Source organism: Artemia franciscana, chromosome 14 (assembly GCF_032884065.1).
Source record: "Artemia franciscana chromosome 14, ASM3288406v1, whole genome shotgun sequence".
NCBI classification, from domain to species: domain Eukaryota; kingdom Metazoa; phylum Arthropoda; class Branchiopoda; order Anostraca; family Artemiidae; genus Artemia; species Artemia franciscana.
Genome location: NC_088876.1, coordinates 22,413,173 through 22,435,763, shown reverse-complemented (window position 1 = coordinate 22,435,763; position 22,591 = coordinate 22,413,173). Strand labels below are relative to the sequence as shown.

At 33.8% G+C, this 22,591-nt stretch overlaps 2 long non-coding RNA genes across 2 annotated transcripts in view; one reads left to right on the top strand and one right to left on the bottom strand.

The window, feature by feature from the left end:
* LOC136035461 (uncharacterized) overlaps positions 1-16,153 on the bottom strand; it is a 54,164-nt gene extending 38,011 nt beyond the window's left edge. Inside the window, exon 1 of the long non-coding RNA XR_010619443.1 lies at positions 14,420-16,153. This is a non-coding gene — a long non-coding RNA (uncharacterized LOC136035461). The remainder of the gene's footprint in view (positions 1-14,419) is intronic.
* The window catches only part of LOC136035463 (uncharacterized), a 77,764-nt gene that overhangs the window by 35,511 nt on the left and 19,662 nt on the right, over positions 1-22,591 (top strand). The window contains exon 3 of the long non-coding RNA XR_010619445.1: positions 7,363-7,463. This is a non-coding gene — a long non-coding RNA (uncharacterized LOC136035463). The remainder of the gene's footprint in view (positions 1-7,362; positions 7,464-22,591) is intronic.

The following is a 22,591-nucleotide window of genomic DNA, read 5'->3' as shown; positions in this document are numbered from 1 at the left end:
TTCTGTAATAAGAGGTGAGATGCAACCATTTTAACATCAATATTAAATACCTCTAAGTACACATTTTCGAGAAAATGCATATTACGGGTATATTATATGTTGATATTAAGAATCTCTCATTAGATTTAGAAAAATTTGGCTGGTTTCTGCCAATTCAGGCGATATTGTGCTTAATAGTTTTTTTGGCCCGAGTCATACAAATATTTCGTTTTTTGGCACAAATTGGTAGAAATTGTTTTTTTTTATGTGCCTGGCATCATTTAAAAGTCAGAGTCCATTTACCAAACCTTTTGACAGTTATAAACTGGTTTGGTGTCGCAGAACTTAAAGGAGGGAGTCACTCTTTATCATACCCTAATGTGGAACAATACATCGGATTGAGCTTACACTATGAGTTTTGAGGGGCTAGCATCACCCTTACAATATTTGTTTGATGACTCCCTCCTCTTCATTCAAAAGTAAAAAATTATTACCTGTTAAGTCGTTTCAACATTTCAGACTCTCCTCCAGCAAATAAAAACTAAGGGTTTTACTTTTCTCAGAGAGAATTATTTCTTTCGAAGAAATTAATGCAAAAGCTAGGCTTTAGCATAAAGAGAGATTGTCTTAAAGGGAAGCAGCCCCATATTCAGGATATCTCCGAACATAATATCAAAGAAAAACACGTCAAATAATGAAATCCTACATAAAATAAAATGTAGCGCTAAAGCTTAAAACAAAGATTCATCATCCTATATATGGGGGTCCCCCCCCCCAGAAATCCACATTTTGTACTAAAGATTCCACTTATTGTAGATATTCACAACACTTTTAAAACGAATAATTTAGACTTGGCATAAATGTGGAATGGACTTAGAGGGGAGTCACCTGCCTAATTACACAGGATAATTTGTGTTTTCCATTTTAACTATGCTCTAAAATTTCATTAAAAAAAGTTGTGGGCTTGATTATTTTATATTAAGTCAAATAATTTGATGTTAATTTGGTATTAAATTGAGCAACTAAATAACAAGTATCAGAAAAAGGTCTTCAATGTGTCAAACAGTTCGTGGTAACGACCTGTAGTAAGGAGCGATCCGGCTCATTAGTAAACAAAACTTTCAAAAATGGTATTTTGATACTAATAGATATATCAAAGGACTGTATCTTTATGCTGATTTAAAATATATAAGTTCCATAAATTTAGTTTTACTTATCAAAAGTTACGAGCCTGAGAAAATTTGCCTTATTTTGGAAAATAGGGGAAAATCCCCCTAAAAATCATAGAATCTTAAAGAAAATCACAGCATCGCATTCAACGTATCAGAGAACCCTACTGTAGAATTTTCAAGCTCCTATGTACAAAAATGTGGAATTTCGTATTTTTTTGCCAGAAGACCGATCACGGGTGCGTGTTTATTTGTTTTTTTTCCCAGGGGTGATCATATCGACCCAGTGGTCCTAGAATGTTGCAAGAGGGCTCATTCTAACTGAAATTAAAAGGTCTAGTGCCCTTTTTGAGTTACCAAAATATTAGAGGGCACCTATACCCCCTCCCACGCTCATTTTTTCCCAAAGTCAACCAGTCAAATTTCTGAGATAGCTATTTTGTTCAGCAAAGTCTAAAAACCCAATAACTATTTCTTTTGGGACGGCTTACTCCCTCATATCCCCGGGGGAGGGGCTACAAGTTACAAACTTTGACCTGTGTTTACATGTAGTATGTAGTATGGTTACTGGGAAGTTTACAGACGTTTTCAGGGGGATTTCTTCTTGGATAGGGAAGGGGTTGAGGGAAGGAGGTTACATGGGAGGATCTTTCCATGGAGGAATTTGTCATGGGAGGAGAGAATTTCCATGAAGGGGTGCAGGATTTTCTAATAATATTAAAACAAAAAAAATAATGAAAAGATAAACATGAAAAGTTTTTTCAGCTGAAATTAAGGAGCAGCATTAAAACAAAACGAACGAAAATTATTACGCATATGAGGAATTCATCTGCTCCTAAATACCTGCTCTTTACGCTAAAGTATGTTTAGTAATTTCAACTATTTCTTCTATGGCCTTTGTGATTCAGGGGTCATTCTTAAAGAATTTGACAAAAATTAAGCTTTAGTGTAAAGAGCAAGGTACTAAGGAGGGGGCAAAACCCCTTATATACGTAATAAGAATATACGAATATAGAAGTTTGTTACGAAAGTTAATTCGGAAGTTAAGTATATTTTTTATTAATAAAAGTGTTCGTAAGAAATTAAAAGTTCTAGTTGCCTTTTTAAGTAACCAAAAGATTGGAGGGCAACTAACCCTCCTCCCCACTTTTTCTCTCAAAATCGTCAAAAAAATGCAATTTTTGTTTTAAGTAAAAACGCCTTAATCCAAAAATGTTCAGAAATTGAATAAAAAAAACAAGTTTTTTTAACTGAAAGTAAGGAGCGACATTAAAACTTAAAACGAACAGAAATTACTCCGTATATGAAAGGAGCTGTTCCTTCCTCAACGCCCCGCTCTTTATGCTAAAGTTGTTCACTGTTTAATAAGTAGATTTGAGAGAAAGAGTCAAACTTTAGTGCAAAGAGCGGGGCGTTGAGGGGGAACAGCCCCTTTCATAAACTGAGCAATTTCTGTTCGTTTTAAGTTTTAATGTCGCTCCTTACTTTCAGTTAAATTTTTCTTTTTTATTTAAGTATATAATTAAGGTTAAATCCTCTTTGCCGGAAAAACTAACCATAGCAAGAAAATAATAAAAAGAGTACTTCTCAACGCAGTTTTGATCATATATATATATATATATATATATATATATATATATATATATATATATATATATATATATATATATATATATATATATATATAATATATATATATATATATATATATATATATATATATACATATATATATATATATATATATATATATATATATATATATATATATATATATATATATATATATATATATATATATATATATATTGTGTGTGTGTGTGTGTGGTGTGTGTGTGTGTGTGTGTGTGTGTGTGTGTGTGTGTGTGTGTGTGTGTGTGTGTGGTGTGTGTGGTGTGTGTGTGTGTGTGTGTGTGTGTGTGTGTGTGTGTGTGTGTGTGTGTGTGTGTGTGTGTGTGTGTGTGTGTGTGTGTGTGTGTGTGTGTGTGTGTGTGTGTGGTGTTGTGTGTGTGTGTGTGTGTGTGTGTGTGTGGTGTGTGTGTGTGTGTGTGTGTGTGTGTGTGTGTGTGTGTGTGTGTGTGTGTGTGTGGTGTGTGTGTGTGTGGTGTGTGTGTGTGTGTGTGTGTGTGTGGTGTGTGTGTGTGTGTGTGTGTGTGTGTGTGTGTGTGTGTGTGTGTGTGTGTGTGTGTGTGTGTGGTGTGTGTGTGTGTGTGTGTGTGTGTGTGTGTGTGTGTGTGTGTGTGTGTGTGTGGTGTGTGTGTGTGTGTGTGTGTGTGTGTGTGTGTGTGTGTGTGTGGTGTGGGTGTGTGTGTGTGTGTGTGGGTGTGTGTGTGGTGTGGTGTGTGTGTGTGTGTGTGTGGTGTGTGGGTGTGTGTGTGTGGTGTGTGTGTGTGTGGGTGTGTGTGTGTGTGTGTGTGTGGGTGTGTGTGTGTGTGTGTGTGTGTGTGTGTGTGTGGGTGTGTGGTGAGTGTGGTGTGTGTGTGGTGTGTGTGTGTGGTGGTGTGTGGTGTGTGTGTGGTGTGTGTGTGTGTGTGCCCCTACATATTTGAAGTAATACCTAAATTGAACAGCACAATTTACAGGGGCAGTTTTGAATAACAAAGCAGGGGCAGATCTAAAGCAAAATCTTGGTGGGAGGGGGGCAAAGTGACATGCGTCCCAATGAGCAAAATATTGGGGGGGGGAGTGTGACAAAGATGTAATAATTGACTAAATCGGCAAACTTATTCTAAAAAAGAGGGAAAAAGAAAAAGGGGAAAGAGGATACCAGAAATAATCTTTGGTGGCCCAGGGCCCCCCGGCCCCCTGGATCCGACAGTGTAAAGAAGTTATTATGCTGAGTGTAGAGCGCCAACATAATGTCCTTACCTATATCAAATAATTAAGTTTACTTCTTACATCAAGTCACCAGCCTAATCTAATATTGTCTTTCTCTCTCTTCTCCAAAATATATAATTAGTAATTACTTTTTGTATATTTGACAAGCAGCTATTTAACAAAGGCGCGCAGCAAGATTATTGAAGTTTTCCTTAGAAAAAATTTGAACATTACACAGCTGTCATTACTCATAAACATATCTCGCAATACTTTTTTCTTATATCTGGAATTAGAAATTAAATAAGCGCTTGTACTCCAGTGAAATGAACAGAAATTTAAATTAATTATGGAAAGTGTAAAAGTTTGAAGACATATTGACCAACTTTTTAAGAATATATTCAAGGCTTGGGCGGTAAACAGTTTATTTAAACACTGAAGTAATGGGAATGATCAGTAATCTTATGGTAAAAAAAATACATAACTGAAGGGACGATATTTTAAGTGATTTTTTTTCAATTTTCTTCCAGCAAATAGCAGAGCTGCTTCGTCATGCCCGAAAACGAAACAGAATGCTAGAAACTTTTTAGAAAATGAGTTTGAAATTGAGGGAAGTTTCTGTAACAGATATTTAGCCAGTGGTCACAATAAGAGAGCTATATTTATTACTTAGGAAGGAGGGTAGATGGGCTCTGACTTGGAAAAATACTTGCAGTATCTTTACCTACAAAAATTACTTGACAGAATTGGTTGTTTGAAGAAACTTAACCCCTGAAATAAATTCAGAGGGCATATGCCTAGTTCGAAACTTTGTGTATTTTAAGAATTTTCCAATTGAAGATGATCGGTTAAAAAATAATAGTTACTGCCGTGGGAGTTGGGTCCTTCATTCCTCAGTTACTAGCCAAGTCTACCAACTCGGGACTAACTGACACACCTTAGTATCTTTAAACACATTTTATTGAAGAATTTAACTTCCATACAAATGAAATAACTTGGAATACTAATAATTTCTCACTGTATGAAACATATTATTTGTTTAATTATTATAAAAAACTATCGAATTTTTAAGAATATCTTAAACTTATATCAAAATATAGGATTAAATAATTTTTTCAAACAGTTCTTGGCAACGAACTGTAGTAAGGAGCGACCCGGCTCAATAGTAACCAAAACTATAAAAAACAGAATTTTCAAACCAATAGCTACTTCAAAAGAATTGCATTTTAATGCTGATTTTAAATATATAAGTTCCATAAGTTCACATCCCCTAAAAGTTATAGAATCTTAACTAAAATACCACCATCAGATTCAGCGCATAAGAGAACCCTACTGTTAAAGTTCCATCTTAAAGTTTCAAACTTTAAAAGTTTCAAACTGTTGAAGTTTCATATCTACAGAAATGTGGAATTTTGTATTTTTTTTTTGCCAGAAGGCAGATCATGGATGCGTGTTTATTTGTTTTTTTTTCCAGGGGTTATCGTACCGACCCAGTGGTCCTAGAATCTTGCGAGAGGGCTCATTCTAACAGAAATGAAAAGTTATAGTGCCCTTTTTAAGTGACCAAAAAAATTTGAGGGCACCTAGGTCCCCTCCCACGCAAATTATTTTCCCAAAGTCACCGAATCAATTTCTGGGAAAGCTATTTTTTTTCAATAGTCGAAAAACCTTGTAACTATGTCTTTGGGGACGACTTACTCCCCCATAGTCCCCGTGGGAGGAGCTACACGCTACAAACTTTGACATTTAGTAATGGTTATTGAGTTATATTTAGTAATGGTTATTGAGTCCGTTGATTTTTGAATTAAAAAAAAGGGAATAGTTGTGAGAAAAGTCAAAGTCATGGCCAATTGTAGAAAAAAGTCAAGACAGATTATCCAATTAAGTGGGCATCCCAGTCAAGGTTAATTTGACCCCTTTGATTGCCGTTGTTACTTACGTTTTGAACCAAAATCTAAACACGCATTAATTCAGAACGTTCAGAAATTAAATAAAAAAACAAACTTTTTTAACTGAAAGTAACGAGCAACATTAAAACTTAAAACGTACAGAAATTACTTCGTATATGAAAGGGGCTGCTCCCTCCTCAACAGCCTGCTCTTTACGCTAAAGTTTTTTACTGTTTTAAAAAGTAGAGTTGAGAGAGAGTCAAACTTTAGCGTTAAGAGCGGGGCGTTGAGAAGGGAGCAGCCCCTTTCATATACGAAGTAATTTCTATTCGTTTTAAGTTTTAATGTCGCTCGTTACTTTCAGTTAAAAAAAAACTTGTTTTTTTTATTTAATTTAATTCAAGAACTGCCCTGCTGAATCTCGAAGCTTCTATTACTTGAAGATACAGTTGCAACCTTGTGCTTTTATATTTTCTTCAAAACAAAACATTACTTTTTGGATAACTAGTAAAAGTAATTTACACCCTGGGGCTACTTAAAATTTGATAAGAATTGAGGATTCATCAGTCAGGACTCTTATCGATACATTATCAAAGTTCCACATCAAGGCCGTATTCAGGGGAGGAGATAGGGTGTTTGGAACCCCCTTCAAAAAGTGTGCAGTAGTGTGCAAAGTATGCACCATTCCACATAAAACTTTTTATTTTCCATATAATTCTCCCATTTTTGGTCTTTTCAAGTAAATGTTTCTTATCCAGGTTGCGCTTCTTATCTGGAAGAGATTTTAGAGAAAGAATAGTGGACCACAAGCGTTCCTCCGCCTCTCCTCTAAGGTAAAAGTTACAAAAACATAAATGTAGTAAAATTTACAGTCTTGCTCATTTTCTCGCTTTAAAATTTTTGTCAATCGACACATTTTCCAAACTATTCTCCCCCTCCTGTATAAAAATTTAATGAGCGTCTCTATGTGTCATTCATATTCACCTTGCTAGTTAGGTATATCCAAGACTTGAAGTAACTTCATCGCCCATATTAGTGTTTAGATGCCACAACTTTCGATTCTGGTTGTCATTCACTTACAAATTTTTCTGTACTAATTTCACGGTTATCATGCCTGTTTGAATCTTTTTCTTCTGACTTTTGACCAAACATGCGGAAACCCTTTTACCCGGCTTTTTTTGCACATACGTGCATTTTAATTGAACCCTTTTTTCGAGATTTGCATATAAAAACTTAAGCCTTTCACTTTATGGGTACCAATTGTGGAGTCATGTCTGATTAAAAAAAAGTAAACCCTTTTTAGTTTGTCAGAAAAAGCAATTTCCTCTAGTTTTTGCAACTGACAAAAAAATCTGAGCGACGTTTCAATTGGTCAGTTCTTCAAATGTATTCAGTCATGGACAACATGAGGGAAAATAGTTTATGTGCTTTATCCCTAGCATTTGCATCATTGAACCAATTGGGATATTCAAGTACTCGTTTTTTTGTTATGTTTTTTTCTTATTTTGCAGCCAAAACGACAGTGGTATTTTTGTCGTTGTCAGAGCAATACTTTTTTTTAGGAACCGGAGACGTTTTTTCGTTTGATTGATTGTACGGTTGACCCTGATAGGTAAGCGTTTCTCTGGTTTCTTGATAGCAAAAAAAATCGTTGATTAAATACACTTTACCAAGATTACAACTTTGTAAGAAAATATGTCTAAAGATTTTGTCCGTATTTTCTTACAGTTTTTGTATATAACTCTGGTTAGGCATGTTGACTAATGTGTCTTACTTGATACACGGACCTAATAAAATGTAGTGTCATAAATATTCACAGCTATGACAAATTATTGGTTGTTGTTGCAGTTGTTTGTGCTAAAGAAAAAGTATCATAAGTGAAATTCGCCTTGGAATTTTAAGACCTGTTTGTAAAACCGACCTCTAGAATGAGGAAACTAAAGTGAATGTGCAACAATGTAATGCAACAGATAGATAAACTATTGTAGCCTTTTGAGGGAGGTTTTTAAATAGATGAAGTTTCTTGTCCAGGTTTTCAATTCTTTGACTTCTTTACCAAACTTCTGCTTCGAATTAAAAGCCCTTGAAGTATATTTTGCTTCTTTCTTGCAATACTGTGGACACCCATAAGTTGAAAATATGTAGCAAAACTTTAGATCAAATTTATATTTTTGAACAAAATGTATAGTTTCAAAAAAAAAATCAATACGTAATTTTAAGTGCTATATTCATTCTGCCGTGGATGTTAAAAAATTGTAAGATTACTCTTTTATTATCACTTAAAAAATTTGAAAATAGTTAGCTTAAGAATTAATAGAAGTTAAACTATTATAAATTAAACTTACGTATATTCGCCTCGTTCCGTTAGGAAAATCGAATATCTCAGTTGATTCATGAAAAAAAAAACTAGTGTCCTCATAAGGGGCTCATAAAAGATAAAACATTGAAATTGTAGTAAAATATGCTATCAAATTCACTTTAAAAGTATTTAAACTTTAAAGATTTTTTTACTTTTTATTTTGTGTTTAATTTGTTTTGCGTTATTTTCTTCGTAGAATTGCTCACTTTTATTTATATTAACTAATAAACCATTATTATCACAAAAATATAAGATATTCATTTCTAGAGCCCAGCTACATTTTAATGATACTCTATTTAAGACAGAACTTTTTTTGCAAAAATTCTCTGTATATACTATCGCAAAACTTATAAAATTATACCATCGTTTTAGAAGAACAAAAGAAGACTGCAAATTCAATGCTTGTTCTGAAAATTAGGAAACATAACTGTCACCCTCCATTTAATTTAATAGGGAAGCATAGGAAGGATAAAGCTGGGGAAAATGGAAGTAGAATTTACTACCCTTCCGCATGCACAGCTATTTCCACCTTAGGAAAGATCTCTTGACACTAGAGAAATTTCTCGTTAACAGAGTTGAATATACGAATGCATATATCAGGATTTCGGTGACTTTGGAAAATGGAATAGCTCCCAAAAGGATATGGAAAGTCTTATTAGTTTTTGGAATTCCTTAGAATAACTAGAAACTCTTGATGAAACTTTTCTGCATTACATTGAGAAGCAGTTGGTCTGTATTCTTGAAAAAAGTTCTCAAATTACCTTTTATTTTATTACAAGAGAAGAAAGAATTAATAGTTTGTCGAACATAAGTTATTCTTATTTATTTTCCCAAGACCGATTAATCCGGCTTAAGTCACACAGAAACTGTACCGTTTCATCATTAGCTTCGTAACTTTAAAAAGCTTTATAGTTTTAAAGGAATCAACGAAAAAGCTACTCTTCTGTCAATAAAAAAATAAAAAAATTTATAAGAATCGGGTTTATATTTACGCACATGGATGTCTAAAAGAAAGCTTTCATTGTTTTAGAAAGAGGCTTTTAGAGCCAAAAACTCAAGAGCTAATTTGTTAGCGTATATCTAAAAAGAAAGCTCGATTTACTTTATCTTAAAAATTTTTTCATTAACGAGGAAATTAGGCCTTAATCATGCGGTAAGTTAAACGCTGATCATAGTGAAAATGGCTTCTAAACATTGATTAGTTTGTCATGTATTATGCGTCCTGATTTCATTTTCAAGTTAGCATCGCCTGGATAGCATTTCAGTTGCTTAACGGAGACCGAATCTAAAAGATCTTTGATTTGTTTTAACGAAAATATCACTTTTGATTTCTACAGAAAGGTAAATTTTGAAAACATAATTTGTAAGCGAATATTCAGTTAATATTTTCTGAAGAAAAGGGATTTATTTTTCTATATTCTTTATTGTCAAATCTTTTGAATTGTGTGCATTATCATTCTTTCTAGCTTAAATTCACTAATTACGAACAAAATAATATTCACGTTAAAAAGCTATAAAACTGTCATTTTAATCCATTTTTCATTTCTTCCATCCTCGGTCAATGACATTTGAATTACTCTTAAATAAAGTAGAAATGCTTCTCATTATTTTTTCACTAGGAACTAATACCTATATTAACTCCTAAAACATTATAAACTTAAATAAAATATGATTTTTATTTCCTATTTCTAAGCTAGAATAAACGCATTTTCATTAAATTGCATTTCAATTATGGTTTTACTATTGCAAATTAAATGAGTCGTAAATCGGTATTCTGTTAAAAGACAATTTATCCGTCTATTATTACCTAGTGTCCATTTGGTGGCTTATTTTAAGATGGTTGCTTTATACAAAATTGTTTCATCTTAAATATCTAGATTCTATTTTATATTATTAGTTGCATTTCTTTATTTAACTTGGTAAGTAAAAGTTTTATTAGTCTCATACCTACGCTTTAGCATTACAGAAGGCAATTATTTTTTTTATTACTATTAAATGTCTTTGATGTTACTTTGAATACACTCAAGTCGCCTTCCCGCTTTTCATAGAACAGAGGAAAATGAGAAGTAATCATTTACTAATCGGTGTTTTATAAGAAATATATGAAAGCACATTTTAGTAACTGAAATTAGTGTAACAATCTGACCTTTACTAAAAATTAATTTGTAGGAATATTTTTTTCTACTGTAGCATAAATTTTTGAAATTGAAAATTAGGCCGTCAGACATAGCAGAATAGACCAAAGTTGTAATATGCTTAGGGGCATAGAGGCCCCCCTCAGACCTTAGTCTGCTCCCCCCAGATGAAATTTATTTTTTTTCAAAAAATCACGTCAAAACTAAGATAAGCTTGCAAAATTCAAGCATCCAGAGAAACAGGTCAGTTGTCTATAGTTTATTTTACTCCTTATCGTACTATATGACTCATTTTTGATTTTTCACTGCAATTTTCGCTTGATTTGGGAAAATTGGCTCCAGCTTTGTCCCTCCAGGATTTTAACGAAATTACGCAACTGGAATAGAAATGTTTTAGCACATTACCACAGCGTTTATTAACAATTCATTTATATATTTGAATTATCTATTGTTTTATTAAACTCAAGGTAATTAAATGTGTAATAATTTACTTATGAACCTATATTTTCATTGATTACGCAAAAATTTCTATATTTTAGTGCATTTTCTAGTAGTGAAGTTCTTTGATGCTGAACATGTAGTTGTATGAAGTTTTTTTTTTTTTTTTTACTAAGAACCTAAAAGACATTATCTATCACAATAAATCGTTTTGCGGTTATATGTTTTCGAAGGATCAGAAATTTAATATTTTTTAATGCTTTTCTATGTTTATGAGGCTCTTAGCTTGTTGCTCTAAATATGAGGCTGATTTTGCTGTCTCTGAGTCCTTAGATTCGATTTATCTTGGCATGCTCATTCCCCCCCCCCCATTTCTTGAAAATTACTGCAAGCCAACCTTATCATTGCCATATTGGTCTTTATTATTCTTTTTGGTAGAAATGAGGATTTTGCCTGAGTCGCCATCTCCCCTAAGTGTTTTCACGAAGAAATTTTTGATACAATGAAAAAAAGTGAAATTTCGCTTTAAAAACCGTTATTTCAAAGTGACAAGTAAAAATCGCTGTTTCATAACGATTGCAAATACCTTTTGAAAAAACTTACCTAGTTTTTATATATTTTAAAAATTGGCAATTATGCATGTACTACAGACTCCGTAATTTGTTTTAAATCTATAATACTAATAGAAAGAGTTATTCCTAGAAATATTTTTACTGGATTCCGAACAACAATTTTCTACATTAGTGCGCAACACAAAACAACTTATTTTGTCAATGAATAAAGCGAGATATAAACACAAGATGTAAAAGTTCTTTTTTCTTTTTTTTATAATATAGATTGTTATATTCTGTATATTACAATATATTATATTTATATGTATGGACCTGTAGATTGTTGAAAATCAAGAAGCATCCTTACATCACCTGAAGGAACACTTCAGACAATACTGGAAGAATGCTAATAACCTGAGGTCATTGGATAAAGTCTTTTTCTGTAGTAAGAGAATTCCCCCTTAGAAGCAAAAAATAAAAAGAATCATATCCATTTTATGGAAATATGTCATCTAGCTTCTTTAATCTAAATATTAAAGTTTCACGGTGCACTCTTTTCTAGAATTAATACCTCTCCACTCGAAAACTTTACTTATAAAACATCAAGATTATGGTTCTGGACTCTTATGTAAATAATCAATAATCAATGTCTTTATTAACAAAGTAGAAAATATTTTGTAATCCCTGATACGCTTTTTTAGCTTATCAGTTTGATATCTTCTAGCTTTCATTTGTTTTTCAAAAACCTTCGAAAGCAGAGGGCTTTAAACAATCATCAGCAAATAAAAGCATGAAATTACTTTAGCCCGCATTTAGCTCCCGCTTTTTTTTATAGTTCCCTTTTCTGAGCCAAACTTTTCAGGGTTTATCTGTCGATTGTAAACAGGCCATTCCATTTTAGAGTTTTACAACTTTGCTCATAATATTTTGCTGAATGCAGTGGCAAAATCATAAAAATTTTACTATCAGAGAAGGATTTCCCTCAAGTTATTTCGGAATGCTTATGCACGGGTGCAAAATCGTAAAAAGAGTCGTTAACTTTCATGCTGATATCCAAAGGGTGATATTTGTAGCAACACTGGTTTAAGCTTTCCAGTAACTCAACGGATAGCAAATATCAATTTGAGAATTATTAGCGTGGAATTACTGGGATGAGATCTTAATTTTTTCGAATTTCAGAGTTTTTCCTTTCTTTTGTTTTAATTTAAAGGATAGGTTAATAATATGTTCCGTCGCTGTAAAAATTACAATGGCTAGGCAAGATATATTTTTATGCATAAAAGAAAATATTGTTTTGTATCATTATTAGAAAATCAATTTCAGTTTTTAAACACATGCCTTTGACTAATAATTTTTTTTTAATATTTGCCAAAGATTATTGCAAATATTTATTTTGGGCTAAATATTTATTTTGGACATTAGCTATGATGACAGTGATAATGTACAGTGTCACTTGGACGTAGTTTATAATACTCAAAGGATCAAACGGATATTTATCATTTTGTCCGAGAATTATAAATGATGACAAATTCAAATGGTGCAAAACATGTGAATTGCGAGTCTTGGCATCAACCTTTAATCCATTGAGAAGAATAAAAATGTATACTTCCAAGCAATCAAAAGTACCATAGAAAAGCCTAAAGTTATGTTAAGATTGTACAAAAATTAATAAATGTTTCTCTTATAACATAAAGGGAAGAAAGGAGGAGATAGTAAGGAGGGGAAGCGCTTTACTGCTAGAGGTTATTTTAAAATAACCTTTTTTGGTTGTATGAAATCTCCTTAAGCTATTGCATACGTCATTGCAAACATTATGAAATTAGTTGGAATTCACTTTAATTTCATAATATATGTAGATGTTGTTCAAATAAAATGGTTATGACTGCCTATAGGGAATCACAATTAAATAGACATAGTCGTGGTAAATATTACTAATAAATCCTATTGCTGGTGTAAAGCCGTGAAAAATCACGTGATTTTGAGGATTTATAAGATGCAGGTTTATAAAAAAGACATAGCAGCCAAGAACTACCATTTTCACATTTAAATGCTACTTTTAAAACTAGGCCCATATCTTACGAAGACGGAAACATTAAGTGCAATTCTTAAACGTTCTGCATGGACTTCGGCAAAAAAATTTGTATCAGTCGGGCCTCTTTCAAGTCTTTCTTTAAGGGGGAGGGTGGTCTGAAAAAATATTCGTTTCGGGGAGAGGGGTCTTAAAAAGACTTTAAAAAACATATCAAGAGAATTTTATTTATCATTTTGTTATGTTTTACGAGTCGGGCAAATATTTCGGGGGGGAGTCAAACCCAAATGCTTCCCCCCTGGATACGACCTTGATATCTGTTCTTTTGGCATCTAGTTTTTCACAGAGAAACTTAAGAGAAAATCATGGTTACTATGCAAATAAAAACAAACTAAACACAAACAGAAAGTATGCTCAGAGCCATGCACGGGTCTAGAGAATTTATGGGTTTCCCTGTTTCCTAGAAACATTTATTATTTTTATTGCATATTTGATAGTTTGCAGTAACTTTCAAATCATTTTCCCATTTATTTATTAGTGCTTAGTTTCCAGAACGCTACGTTATGTACTGCAACACAACTTGTATATAAATACTCTATTATGCCCATATCATAAAGAATGAGAACAATATAATATAAAACAAACCAAACAGCTGTAAACTTTTTGTAGTAATTTGCTATTCTTTAATGCAATCCTTGAATTAAGAAACTTGATACCAACATAAAAATTACGATACAATTCAGCATTGGAAGGAGAGGCTTGGTTTATGAAATCCACTGGTATGTAGGCTATTTGTATATTTTATATAGGAGATTAGTGGGAATATTAGTTATTGGCGTAACACCTACCCACACGAAGGGTTAAGGGTTCCTTTCTCTACTATCTGGCCTAGCCTAATGAGACTCTGAGTGAGTTGAGCTCTGTAAATTATTAGTTTACTTCAGCAGAGACTGTTCGATGGAGATATTAATAATAATAAAAATGAAGCTAGACGGGACCGAACAAATTGTTCCTTAGCACAAATCGATGTTTTAAATTTTTTTCTTAATAAATTACCTCAGATTTAGATTCAATGCATGAACTCGCTTCTTAAACGTCGACACGACGCTCTATGCGCCAGCAATGGCTCAGGAGACCTTTATCCTTTCTCTATGAACTGGCTTCTCCAAAGTGTTTCATTTATAATCAGGAACTTTTACCACGTTTTACTCCAGCTTTTGTAAAATCGTACATCAAAATAAAAAAAAAACTTTATGAAAGTGCATTGGCTACCTTAAATAGAAAACTTAAAAAGAGAAACGAAAACCATTTTAAGCTTTAAGATAAGATTTAAAGATAAGTAGATAGAGGAAGCGTTTTTTTTTTTTTTTTTTTTTTTTTTTTTTTTTTGCTGAAAGTGACCATAGCTATTCAATAGCCGTATTTTTGTGTCACCTATTGAACTAGGATTTCTTTCTAAGCTAATGGTAATTTTGAGCGTTTCTTAGGCTAGAATTTAAGGTTGAGCGATCTTGTCAGTATAAATGATTTGTGAAGTTACTTGTTAGCTCACATAACATACTACTTTATGGCCACGGTGCGAAATTAACAAAAATAAAGGAAGGGGGGAAGATATATTTTACAATCTGGGGTTATATTTTTAATTCTTTAAACGGAAATCCCAAACAAGGCACTTTTTGATGAAATTCCTCAAAAATTATTTTTTTTCAAAATCTAGGACGGCAGGCAAATATTACTGGATTTTTCTTTGAGTGAGCCAGCAGTTGTATCCATACGTAGTTCTAATTTGTAATCGTTTCCAAAAATTGCAAATATCAGGAATTTCTCAGCTGAAGAAGAATTAAGTGTTTTGATAATATCCTAATTTGGCTCTTACTCGATTTGTAAAAAACAATCTTGCAACACTTTTCGAAGATCTCCAGTCTTGAAGATATACAAGGCCATCTAGTGAACAGAATGAAACTACTTATATTGATCCCCGTTCTCTTGGAGGCATTTTGTATTCCACATAATAGCTTAGAGAAATAAGCTCCTTGACCAATAGGAAGGCAGAAAGCAACAGCCAATCAAAAGGAGAGAAACGGTTGCTGGGCGTTGAGGACACAATTTACTCGGTAACCGATCTGGTAAACTGGATCAAGAAAAATAAGGAAAAATTCAGATCCAATCAATAAAAATAAATTGAAAGGTGTCAGCTTATACTAGCGTAAAAATAGATTCGAAATGGGAATGCTTGTTGCATACCAATATTAATACACTTAAAGAGTAACTTTACTGTGCTCTACATATGATGTTAGAATCAAGGATAATCGCATGGTAACGCCCATACTTTGGAGTTGGGGTAACGACTAGGTATACAAGCCTCAGGATTGGTTGAATTGTTTGTTTTTTTTCGGTTAAAGGTTAACTGAGTCGCTCTTTTTGGGGTTTGGTAACGTGCAATTAAATTAATGACCAATAAAGTTTTTTATTACAATTAATTTTTGATTATAAATTAGTTGAGTAAACCCCATGATAGTCAGAAAAGAGCAACATGTTCTCTAAAGAATACAAAGACCTTAAAAGTTGAAATTAAAATAATATCATTTATTTCCAGCCAACCCGGGTTTTCAGCAACTTTGTCCACTAAGCTTAATTCCAATTTATGATTGACTTAAATCCTGTTCTTAGTTCTAGGATTAAATAAAGAAAAGCTATTTTTTTTTTTAAAGTAAGGCAAAGAGTAAATTTTAATTTGCAGAATAAAATCTATATGTATGGGTGAGTGTCCCCTCCTCAAACTTGGCTCTTTAAAATAAAGTTTCTTAGTATCTACTGAAAGTTTTTACGAGTGCAACAAATTTGGTTAATAAATAGTTACAAGTTTTTTTTTATCATATTGCGTTTTATAACCTTTAAACTGATACTTTTATTGTTTAAGCAAATGTGAATCATTAATTTATTTCATTCTTGATCTTTTTAAATGAAAATACGATACTTGTTAATTATTAAGAACACACTCAAGAATTTAAGATCTAAGGAAACCGGTTTCATAGCCACAAAGACGAGAGAAGGGTGACAGAATGCATTGAACTTACACAATTTGGGGTTATTTATTTGTGCATTAGGGGGTGGGGGCAAAGTATTTGGACACCGTCAAGTTAGAAAACAATTCTTACTTCATAATGTGCAAATTGATTTTAGATAAAACATTCTGCATGTGGGCCCGCTATACTTTACCCCCTACCCCCCCCCAATGTGCAAATATATAGTCCAAATTGTGTAATTCCAATGCATTCTGTCACCCATCTCCTGTCTTTGTGGCTATGAAATCGGTTTACCCAAGTCTAGAATGCTTGAGTGTGTTCTTAATAATTAACAAGTACCAAAAATACTTTGTATCTAATTTCAATCACCCATGTGTTTATCACTCTTTCTTAAGACATTATGAGCAAAAATAAAGACTTCATAGTAAAGAGCAATGGGTTGAGAAGAGAATAGCCTCTCTCTTATATGGATGCATGTCTGATCGTTTGAAGTTTTAGTTTTGCTGTTTACTTTAATTTAAATGACAACTGTCTTTATTATTTCTTACCCGAAACGCCCAGGACTTCCATTATTATGAGAAAGGCTATTGCTCTCTCAACCTCCTGCTTAAATAAGAATTGAACTTTTGGAGAACAATCTTCGAGAAAAGACTCATTTAGTTTCTTCTTTTCTAAAATAAATTGTGCTTTAATAAAACAAACTATTCTCTTCAATAAGAGGGGAGCTTTAACCTTTTTCCTCACCTATACTGATCGATTCGTCCAAATATACCTTCTTCCTGATCAAGGCAGGTCAGGGGCTATTTTGCAATCATTTGGATATTCATTCATTTTACGTAAAGTACTCCTCATATCCAATTTGAATATATGGACTTAAACACTCTTTTAACGCCTTTGGCGCTTCCCTTTCCATAACAGAATCCGTTGGCAAACACCCTAATAGATGGCGTGAAACTATAAGGAGCCCTATTACCGTTATTTTTATTGCTTGAACGATCTACATTCTATCATAATGGTTTTTTTTTACGAAGTGTATTGCTATCGACCTATGTTTAGACATGAATGGAATACCGTTCTTCAAATCGTCTCTGTGATTCTAGAGACTTAATAAATATCTTTTTGATAGTTCCCAGGTTTTTACTCGGTGACATTTTTGTCCTGCTTGGGCCAAAATTGAAATTATGCGAACAGAAATGAAAGAATCCAGTACTTTCCTGGAGATATAACTTTCTTTTTGTACTTATAAAGGGCGCAATATCTTCAAATTTTCATTTGGATGAGTTTTCTTTCAATAATTTGCGAGCACCAAATTTATGCAATTCCCACAGTGGAAACAAAAATTGGATGCATGACCATCCTTCTTTTGAAAAGTAAGAGATTTCAATTTTGTGGATAGTAGTTTTAGAGTTTTAAAGCTCCCTCCTTCCACCTCCTTTTATCAAAATTTATTTTAGTTGAATGGCTTTTATAATAGGCAAAAAATAGGCAAACAAATAATAAAAACACTAAAAAATAGTAACGTTCCTATGCTCATGAACATCTAGATGGGGTACCGACATATATACAAGCATAAAACATATTTAAATCCATTTTCAGTATAAGCCCAACTTTCCAATATATTTGCCACTCTCCCGACGTACTATCCAATATACTTCCCAACTATCAATTATAATGGAAAATTATCCATTATAATTGCAAATCCGAGCGTGATTAACAGTGAGTAACCTGAAAGAACCTCAATACAACTATTCCATTTTAATTCAAAAGCTCTTCAAATCTATCTTTGTACTGGAATGCCCTCTGAAGACGCCAGGAGGGGGGGTCCGATAGAGAATGATCAACACAAGAAAATAGAAGAGATCAACAAATGTATGAAATAAGAAAATGGAGAATGTTCCGCTTTAAATCTTGGAAAAAACAAAGCTCCTAACAGCACTTCGCCCCGCCCCCCTCCCGTAGAAAATTTTCTGATGGCACTCACGATACTCTTCCCCATATGACCATACCTTGTGCAAGTAATCGTATGAATATAGCATTATGTTGTGAATTTAAATATTTTTGCCATAGAATAGGAGCTATCACCCCGCAGCAACCACATTGCAGACCTAGTCCACAATATTCTACAAGATAAGGACTTATAAGACATAAAATTATGCACCCAATCCCTCGTTCTATGTTTGTTTGATGGCTCACTAAGAGTTAGAAATTTCCCTTTTCATCATTCCTCCCTTTTCGTGCTGAAGTAACAGAGTTTCTTTAAAATACTGCTAATTCAAATTCAAGGACCTTTGTGTGTGAGGAGGGTTTCTTAGAGAATTGTGATAAAATTCAAGCTTTAATGTAAAGAATGAGGGTTGAGGAAGTTGCTGTCACCCTAATATGTTGAACAATTTCTGTTCATTTTAAGTTGTAAGTTTGCTCCTTATTTTCAGCTGAAAAACTTGTTTTTCATTTAATTTCTGACTGTCCCCTCTTAAGAAATCATGATTTATATTAAGAAAATATATGTAAATAATGGGTAAATCGCATTAATTACAGCCCTTTACCCAGGGGTTATTTGGGATCATGTCATTCCCGAAAGCAAAGTTACTGAACCTTTCAACTAGGCTGAGTCAACTGGCTGTCCTAGAATTTTGATCAGATGTTCTTGGCGTAAGAGTAACATGAGAGGGGGACTAGTTGCCCCCAAATCTTTTAGTCACTTAAAATGAGCTCTAGAACTTTTTATTGGCGCTTGATTGAGCCCACTCCCGATCTCCTAGGACTTTCATTTTGGGGGATGTTTTAGTCTTCTTTTTTTTTCAATTAGGTAATGTGTCTCAGGGTCTTTACTCCAAGTAACTACAAACTTATTAAACTTTTCATTTTAGATTAATCATAAAAAGTTGATTTTTATCGATATTTTGCTACCCAAAATTGAAGAAAAAAAAACTTTTTTTCTTCAATTTTGGGTACTAGTTGCGCGAGTAGCCCCTTAGTTACATCGTTCGTTACCACGAGTTGTTTGATGCTTATGCTTGCTATAAGTTTGCATTTATACATTTTATGACTTGGACTTTGGATTCCTGCATAAACTGGAGTACCGAGGGACCCAGCATTATTTTGGCAACTAATTCAAATGAATATGAAAATCAACAAAATGAGCCATTTGGTCAAATTAAAATATTGGTGCCACAAGAGTTCATATTGTCGCTCGGTACTGTGTAGAGATAGCCTTATCACACATGGCACGGATAATTGCCGTCATCCTATAGAATTTTAACGGACTGGACGGGAAATTTTGTATTTTACCTCCTCGGCTGTTCGACTTCCAGAAATGGTATTAATCCCTGCAACACTTCCGATAGTTCTTGGAGTGGGCTGCTCAAACTTCCACCTGGGAGTCTTTACCGTATGTGACACTGAAGCTCCTAGTAGAGTTACTTCATGTAGCATTTCCTCGTCGGAGATTTCACTTCATTGTTTCAGTGGTCGATGCTCCATAATATATATGAGTTGCAGGAAATCAAACAGTTCGTGGTAACGAACTGTAGTAAGGAGCGACCCGGCTCAATAGTAACCAAAACTCTAAAAATTGGAATTTTGATACCAATAGCTATATCAAAAGAATCGTATTTTAATGCTGGTTTTAAATATATAAGTTTCATCAAGTTTAGTCTTACCCATCAAAAGTTACGAGCCTGAGAAAATTTGCGTTATTTTAGAAAATAGGGGGAAACACCCCCTAAAAGTCATAGAATCTTAACGAAAATCACACCATCAGATTCAGCGTATCAGAGAACCCTATTGTAGAAGTTTCGAGCTCCTATCTACAAAAATGTGGAATTTTGCATTTTTTGCCAGAAGGCAGATCACGGATGCGTGTTTATTTGTTTTTTTGTTTTTTTGTTTTGTTTTTTTTTCCCAGGGGTGATCGTATCGACCCAGTTGTCCTAGAATGTTGCAAGAGGGCTCATTCTAACGGAAATGAAAAGTTCTAGTGCCTTTTTTAAGTGACCAAAAAAATTGGAGGGCACCTAGGCCCCCTCCCACGCTAATTATTTTCCCAAAGTCAACAGATCAAAATTCTGAGATAGCCATTTTATTCAGCGTAGTCGAAAAACCTTATAACTATGTCTTTGGGGACGACTTACTCCCCCACAGTCCCCGTGGGAGGGGCAACAAGTTACAAACTTTGACCTGTGCTTACATATAGTAATGGTTATTGGGAAGTATACAGGCGTTTTCAGGAGGATTTTTTTGGTTGGGGGGAGGGGTTGAGAAGAGGGGGATATGCTGGGGGAACTTTACATCGAGAATTTGTCATGGGAAAAGAAAACTTCCATGAAGGGAGAGCAGGATTTACTAGCATTATTTAAAAAAAAAATTAAAAAATAAATGTGAAAAAGCTTTTTCAGCTGGAAGTAAGGAACAGCAATAAAACTTAAAACAAACAGAAATTATTACCCATATAAGGGGCTCACCTCCTTATGATACCTAGCTCTTTACGCTAAAGTATTTTTAGTAATTTCAACTATTTATTCTACGGCTTTTGTGATTCAGGGGTCATTCTTAATGAATTGGGATAAAATTTAAGCTTTAGTGTAAAGAGCGAGGTACTGACGATGGGGCGAATCCCCTCATATATGTAATAAAAACATGAGAATACAAAAGTTCTGTACGTAAGCTAATTTATAAGTTACGTAAATCTTTTACCAATAAAAAGATTTGTAAAAAATTAAAAGTTCTAGTTGCCTTTTTAATTAACCAAAAAATCGGAGGGCAACTAGGCTTCGCCTCCGCTCTTTTTTTCTCAAAATCATTCGATCAAAATTATGAGAAAGCCATTTAGCCCCCCCCCCCCCAAAAAAAATATGCAAATTTCATTTTGATTATTCCTCTGCGGAGAGCCAAAATCAAAACATGCATTGATTCAAAAACGTTCAGAAATTAAATAAAAAAAACGAGTTTTTTTAACTGAAAGTAAGGAGCGACATTAAAACTTAAAACACACAGAAATTACTTCGTATATGAAAGAGGCTGCTTCCTCATCAACGCCCCGCTCTTTACGCTAAAGTTTTTTACTGTTTTAAAAAGAAGAATTGAGAGAAAGAGTCAAACTTTAGCGTAAAGAGCGGGGCGTTGATGAGGAAGCAGCCTCTTTCATATACGAAGTAATTTCTGTGTGTTTTAAGTTTTAATGTCGCTCCTTACTTTCAGTTGAAAAAACTCGTTTTTTTTATTTAATAACTTTTAGAAACCAGTAAAATATACATAAGGGCCATCTTTTATCACAACACATTTAGTTCAAAAGCCATTAACTTAGATTTGTTAAAGTCGTAATGCTTGATGGCTTCTAGGTTTTCGAATTGGGTAGGTCAACCAAAATCTGTTGTCCAATTAAGATGCAGCGCACAAGTTGACCAGAAGTTATACGCATTATTTATGGTGTGCATAAGCAGAAAAACCATTTTGGATCGTTCTAAGATATAAAAATCCGTCAAGCTCCTGGTCGATGCAAAATATCGAGCTTCATTCACTATGCAGTCTGGTCTGGAGAAGTTTGGGAGCAATTTTATGTTTGGTCTTCTAATCGTTTCATTAATGGCAGGTTCTCGGTGGGCTGCAAAAGTTTTTGTCCATCAGGATGGAAGGAAACCAATTATCCTATGTCATATTTTTATTCCACCTCTGAGTTGTTTTGCTAAGTCCTCAAAAAAATTGATCGCCTAATGGTAATCCACCTTCTTGAGCTTCCTCGGCCAGGTAGGGGGTAGCATTTACTATGAATTTAGTGCCCAAGTTCTTAATCATTGCTTTTTTAATTCTATGTTATTCGTTGCTCGTTATATATGTTACCGTGAATGTTGACATTCACCGGTGAATGTCGCCCGAAAAACCCTCTTTTCTCTTTGGATTTAGTCAGGGTTGCCAGTCAATTTTTTTAGTTTATGCAAGTTTCGATGATTACAGGTTAGGTTATATTAGGTTTGGCGAAGTTGGGTTGGATTAGCTTAGGTTAGGCTTTTAACCCATTTCTGATATTTATAGCCAAATTTAACCTAATCTAACCTAACTTAAACTAACATGATCTTACCTAACCTAACATTGATTTTTACCATCATAGCTGGTGTAAGACTGGAAAAGCTAACTCGCGAAACTGATTGAATTCAAGCAAGATAAAAAGGAATTTCGAACACTCACCGGTAAATGTCGACATTAA